Here is a 7,169-nt window from a genome sequence, read left to right as displayed (position 1 = left end):
GAAAAGGAAAAAAGAATCTTTAAAAAGGGCGACTGCCGAGGCTTGAGAAGGGGCTGAAAGGGAGAGTCCTTCCGTTTCCTATTGAGATACAAAGTAGCTGAATAAATATTTTTGGCTACACCTGAAAATAAAGCTCTACTTTTGTGTTTTTTCTCTTCCTGGAGATTTGATATTGATCTTGGTTGGAAAGAAGTTTTTTTTTCTCTGCTGCCTCTCTTTTAAAAAAAAAATAAATAGTTTGTCTGTGTTGAAATATGGCATTAAAGCCGGACAAACAAGCAATGGGGGGGGATTCCCCCATTAACAAATTACGTGACCAAGTTTTAAAGCTCCAGTCTCAGAAAACTGATTTTAATATAATTGAATTTCTTTTGGAGGAGATTGTAAGAAGGGATGAGATTGTGAATCAGAACTTTGAAAAATTTAAGCAGGAAATTAAAGAATTAGTGCAATTAAAGTTTGATATTCTGGATCGAAAGATTATAAAAATGGCTAATGGTTTTGTAGAATTTATGATTAAGTTGGATGAAAATACTAACTTATTAGAGTCTAAAGTGGAAGAAATTGAGGACAATTTGGATAATAAAATACAAAAAATTGAAAATGATTTGACAAACATTCAAGACAATAGCTCAGAAGAAAAACCTAAAATGGAGGTTGAACAAAAGTCTTGTAATGCAGAAAAATGCAAAAACAGATTGAAAGAGAGGTCCTAATGGTGCATTACAATTTTACAGAATATGCGATCAGACTCAGAGGTTTGCAGGAAAATAACAGAGATGATTTAAGGAAAATATCTTCTGAAATTCTGGCTGGGATTTTAAAGGTTCAACCTGAGGAAGTGTTTTGTAGGATTGACAGAGTGTTCAGAATAAACTCCTGGATTGCAAAGCAAAGGCAATTGCCTAGAGATGTGGTGATTTATTTTACAGATAAAGAAATTAGGAATAATGTTGTGCAAAATTCCTTCAGTTCTACTTTGCAATTGTATGGAAGAAAGATATGGATCTACAAAGAGCTCCCCCCCAAGATGTTAACGGAAAGGAAGAAATTTGGTTTTCTGGTGACTGAGTTAAAATACAGAAATATTCCATTTAGGTGGGATGCCCCAGTTGGCATAATATTGAGATATCAAGGAGAAAGATACCAATTAGATACTGTTGAAAAAGCGGAAGAATTTTATCAAAAAAATTTGAAAATGAACTTAACATCTATAGGCACAATACAGGATAAGCAGAAGGAGTTGGAAATAAAGGGAAAACATCGAATTACAGAGGTTGCGGTAGACAAATTGCCTTTGGATTCTCTCGATACCCCAGCTGGATTATCTACAAATATGAGAGAAGCGGCATCTGATTTCAACGTGATGATTCACCAAGTTAAAGACAAGTATGGAAATCAATTAGCTGATATACAATTGGCAAAAGAGAAATATGAGATACAAAAACAAAACTAACAAGATCAACTTATAAAGCAGAATGAAAACCGATCAGTTGATATACAACTTGTAGAAAGGAAAACAGGATGGAAATTAAACCCACAAAAAGAAAAGAAAAAAAGAAATAGGTCTCATAAAAACAGAAATTTCTAAATTAAGCAACGGTGAAGCCAGTGATTTTAAAAAAATGAATGAATATGTGAAAAGATAGTGGAGGCGAAGTATTGGTTAATATCATCCTGAGGACAGTGACAGACCTCTGCAATGCCGTAATTTTGGGATGTGAAAAGAGCCTTAAACTGTTGGATTTGAATTATCTATTTTGGATTTCTTTCTTGTATTGATAAATATATTATAACTATTCTGAGCTACAAGGCAAGAGAGCTACGTTGGGGCATGCAGAAGATCTGGTTGTTACCCATTAGGATGATGGGAATTAATAATCCTGATGAAAGCCACAATTACAACTATATGGAATATAATCATAATGTCACTCGGGTGGTTGTTTTTACTTTTATATATATATAAGGATATTTATTACTGATGGGGGCAGATGATGACTGAAGACTTTGAACAAACTGTTGCACCAGGATGCTACGTTACCCAATTATGGATGAGGGACTCAACAATCCAGTGGAAAGACATCAAAGAAGATATTATATGGATTATAAATTTAAAGTTATTGTCTTTTCTTTTTTTAAATAACGGAATATATACATATATATATATATATATTTTAGCAGAGTGGGCAGTGGATTAAAGATATTAAGAATTGTTGTGCATGGTAATTTTGTAGGAAAGTGGGTGGAAATATGTTAGTCTACTGATGGATTAGCTTAAGAAAAGGGATGTTTAAGTGATATATTTAGGGCAGTGGAGGAAATGGATAGAGTTGAATAAATGTTAAATTAGGATTTATGGGGAAGGCTGCTTTGAAATGTTATATTAATATACACAAAGAATAAATGTTAAAGTAGGATCTATTATACAGTCTTAAAGTGGAAGGTTGCTTTGAAATGTTGTAATAATATATAGATATAAGTTTTGGGGAGGACAAAAAGGGCAGATTATTGCTAAATTGGGAGTTATAATAATATTATGCTAAACTAGAAGTTATCATACAATGTTATAGCAGACTGCTTTTTTTTTGAAATGTATGGTAAAAGGGGAAAGTAACAATATTAATAATACTTTTAGTAAGTAAGGGTCAGTATATAGAGGAGGGAGTAAGGCGATGTTAAAATATTATGTAATCTGTTATGAATTAGGTTTTTGGTGTGAAGAAGTCACGGGGGGATGGGTGGCGAGGGGGGGTTAGGGAGGAGGGGGGGAAGGAAAAAAGGGGGAAAAATTTGTATTTGAAAACTCTTTCAATAAAAAAAATAAAAAAAGAAACCTGGGAGGAGGAAATATTACTGGAATAATATAGCAACAAAGAAATGAAGCAAATAGTTCAGCTTTTCAGGCAGTCCTTCAAACTCTTCAGAAGGAAAAATTGTCACTTGCTTTCCAGGGTTGATATGTAGCAGAAGCTAATAGCAAAATTATTATGCAAACATTCTTCCGGCTCTTAACACTGCATTTTTATTGTAAAGCATCCAGAATGACTCAGATGAAATAGGCAGTGTAGAAATTTGATGATTAATTAAATTACATTTGATATCTGACGTACCTATTTTGCATTTATTCTGTCAATAGTTATAGGAACCATAAGTTTGCACCTATCCAATACTTTCCTTATATGACTCTGAAGTTTAACAATCTTTAGCCAAATGTAGTTAACCATTTGCCAATCATATCAAGGAGAGTGTTTGTACACTTTGGTACCTGTTTTTTTCCCCACTAGATACTGCAGATCTAGGATAGGGTTGCACTTCTATGAATATTCAGAAAGGCAAAATAGTATCAACCCCCACGTTGATAGAAGAACAGAGAAAATAACATTATCTTGTATCAGCAGGATGCAAAATCTACTCTTCTTCTCTTACTAACCAGGAAAATTCCTATGTACAAGGGAAAATGTGACTACATTTTATTTTCCTTTTTTTGTGTGTGTGTCTTTTAGAGAAAATATGGTTCACTATTTTATAATGCATTTTTCTTACATTCAAAAGTCTTGTTATTTTTACAGGTTTGTATAAGAAGTATTCTTTGCTGCCATTTCCATCTAAATTCTCTGAAGAAAACAACACATATGTTATCTGTCTTATACATTTTGAATTGAGTGAAAAAGACCTCAACATCTTGTATCATTAGTGGAAACATTTTTTATCTGCTCCAAGACGAGCAAGATTCTATAACAGCTAGTACAATGAAGGTAGTACTGACCACCATGCCATTGGAATAGAACAGAACAGAACAGAACAGAACAGAACAGAATAGAATAACAGAGTTGGAAGGGAGGATTATTTGATTTCAGATAAATGGTTATGCAATCTATTCTTAAAAATTTCTAGTGTTGGAGCATTCACAACTTGTTGGCTTTTTGGGCAGCTGCAGCACACTGCTAGCTCATATTTAAATGATTGTCCACTAGGACTCCAAGATCCCTCTCACAGTTACTACTATTAAGCTAAGTATCACATATACTGTACTTGTACATTTTGCTTTTCTTGCCTAAATGTAGAATCTTACTTTTTTCACCATTGAATTTCATTTTGTTAGAGAGCGCCCAATATTCAAATCAGTCAAGATCCTTCTGTATTTTAAGCTTATCTTTTGGAGTGTTGGCTATTCCTGCCAGGTTGGTGTCAGTTGCAAATTTGATGAGTTCCCCATCTATCTTCTCGTTTTGAAGAGTACTGGGCCTAAAACAGAGCCTTGGGTACTCCATTGTATACTTCCCTCCATGTAGATGCAGTTCCATTGAGGACTACACATTGAGTGCAGTTGGTCAGCCAGTTATGAATCCATCTGATGGTGATGCTGTCTAACCCATATTTTTCTATCTTATCAAATAGTAGGTTATGGTCTACTTTATCAAATGGCTTATTATTTATTTAATTAATCAATCAATTAATTAATTAATTACTTAATTAATTAATTTATATACCCCCCTTCTCCCAAAGGGACTCAGGGTGGTGTACAGCCAGCATAAAACCCACAAATATAAAATTTAAAAAACAGTCTAAAAATATTAAATAGTTTGGCCCGTAATTAAAATAAACAACCCAATTTAAATAATTTAAGAAGAATAAAGTAAAGTCCAAGTAAATTATATCCACAGCATTCCTCTGGTCCACTAATTTTGTCACTTTGTCAAAGAATGAATAGGGTTTGTCTGGCATGATATGCTTTTGAAAAACCCATGTTGGCTTTTGGTTATTACTTTGTTTGCCTCGAGGTGTTCACTAATTCATTGCTTGATTTCTCAGTCTGGTTTAGATTATAGGGATTGAATCACCTTTAATTAAATTTAATTTACTTACTCTTTTCATGTATTCAAATTATGTTTATACTTTTACCTGTTATCATATATGACAAAATAAACTTATGATTTATGACTTAATATGAACTTTTCTGCATTCTGTTTCCTCTAGCCCCATCCAGACATCATCAAGCCACAAAATTGGCTAAGGCAATATCAAAACACAATTGATATAAACCACAACTTATGCCACATATGTCAGGAGGATGTTGTACAGATGAATTATATTGTTTACATAAAAGTTTGCATAATGGCATGCACTTGATATCACAGATTCTTTCCCTTTCTGCAGAAACCCTTCTATCTTTGCCCATGATCAGCAACTGCAAATTTTCTTCAGGGAACCTCTTACTCTTTACACTTTGTGTCCAAACAATCTGCCCAGAACCACAGTTATCATCCATTTTTGTATCATGTAAAAGAGCTGAACAAGCATCATGAGAAGGAAGGCCTTTAACAACTTTCAGAAGAAAATCAATCTCTTCTTGTAATGCTCTCTAGCCAACAATATATGTTCATCACAATTTTGGTATTAGCATGAGAAGTTAGAAAACTGCATGTGTTTCTCTGTTGTTTGTGGTAGAACTCTTAATATAATGCCTGAGTATAACAGTTTTAGAAAAATGAAAAGTAGGATGATTTATTGCAGGACAGATAAAGTAAGTCTTGCAAGAATAACTTCAGGATTCAGTGTGAGGAGGACTTTGAGCCATAGCTTTGGTAAACATTGCAAAATTTATTGCCAGGAACTGGCAAAAAGGCTTTTTAACTGATATATGTGTATATGCATGTATGCAAATATCTACATATGTGTGTTTGCATATATATGAATATTTATAGGGCTAGAATCACCTTTAATATGAACTTTTCTGCATTCTTTTTCCTCTAGCACAATCCAGACATCCTCAAAGCACAAAATTGGCTAATGCAATACCAAAACACAACTGACATAAACTTTCATGCACACACAGACACAGACACACACACACACACACACACACAGAGAGAGAGAGAGAGAGAGAGAGAGAGAGAGAGAGAGAGAGAGAGAGAGAGAGAGAGAGAGAGAGACCTTGATCTACAACCACAATTGAGCCCAAATTTTCTGTTGGTAAGACATTTATTAAGTGAGTTTTACCTATTTTATGACCTTTCCTGCTACTGTTATTAAGTGAATCACTGTATTTTTTTACATTAGTAATATGGTTGTTAAATGAAACTAGCTTCAGCATTGACTTAGCTTGTCAGAAGGTCACAAATGGGGCGGTTCACATAATCCTAAAACACTGCCACTGTCATAAATATGAATCAGTTTCCAGGCATCTGAATTTTGTTCACGCTATCAAGGGGATGCAACAATGTTCATAAATGTGAAAAACCACTTTTTTCAGTGACATTGTAACTTTGAACAGTCACCAAATAAAGTGTTGTAAAGTCGAGGACTATCCAGTGTGTGTGTGTGTGTGTGTGTCTATCTGTCTATCTGTCTGTTTATCTGTCTATCTGTCTATCATCTCTCTCTGTCTCTCTCTCTGTCTCTCTCTCTGTGTGTGTGTGTGTGTGTGTGTGTGTGTGCGTGCGTGTGTATACACACATACATATACAGATAGATAGACAGACAGACACAGACAAATATATATATATACACACACACATATACACAGATGATGATAGATAGACAGACAGACAGACAGACAGACTATTCCTTGACATAGACAGACATAGGAAATGTGATGGCTCAGTAATTAAAGATGCTGAGCTTGTCACCTGGAGAGCTAACATCCCATGTTCAAGACCCAAGCTCCATGCAACAGGATGACTTCTCAGTACTTGCCCCAGTTGCTGCCCACTTAGCAGTTCAAAAGCATGCAAATGTAAGTAGATTAATAGGTACCACTTCAGTAGGAACTATCTAGATCCATTCCAGTCAGGTTTCAGGCCTGAGTATAGCACGGAAACGGCATTGGTCGCATTGGTTGATGATCTCTGGAAGGCTCGGGACAGGGGTTGTTCCTCTGTCCTGGTCCTGTTAGATTTCTCGACGGCTTTTGATACCATCGACCATGGTATCATGCTGCGCTGGCTGGAGGGGTTAGGAGTGGGGGACACTGTTCTACGGTGGTTCGCCTCTTTCTCTCCAGCCGTACGCAGTCTGTGTTGGCAGGGGGGCAGAGGTCGACCCCAAGGTGCCTAGTTTGTGGGGTGCTACAGGGGTCGGTCCTCTTGCCCCTCCTGTTCAACATTTATGTGAAGCCGCTGGGCGAGATCATCCGTGGCTTCGGGGTGGATTTCCATCAGTATGCTGAT

The sequence above is a fragment of the Pantherophis guttatus genome, chromosome 3 (genome assembly GCF_059756535.1).
Source record: "Pantherophis guttatus breed Tessera chromosome 3, ASM5975653v1, whole genome shotgun sequence".
In the NCBI taxonomy this organism is placed as follows: Eukaryota; Metazoa; Chordata; class Lepidosauria; order Squamata; family Colubridae; genus Pantherophis; species Pantherophis guttatus.
This window is presented reverse-complemented; position numbering follows the sequence as displayed.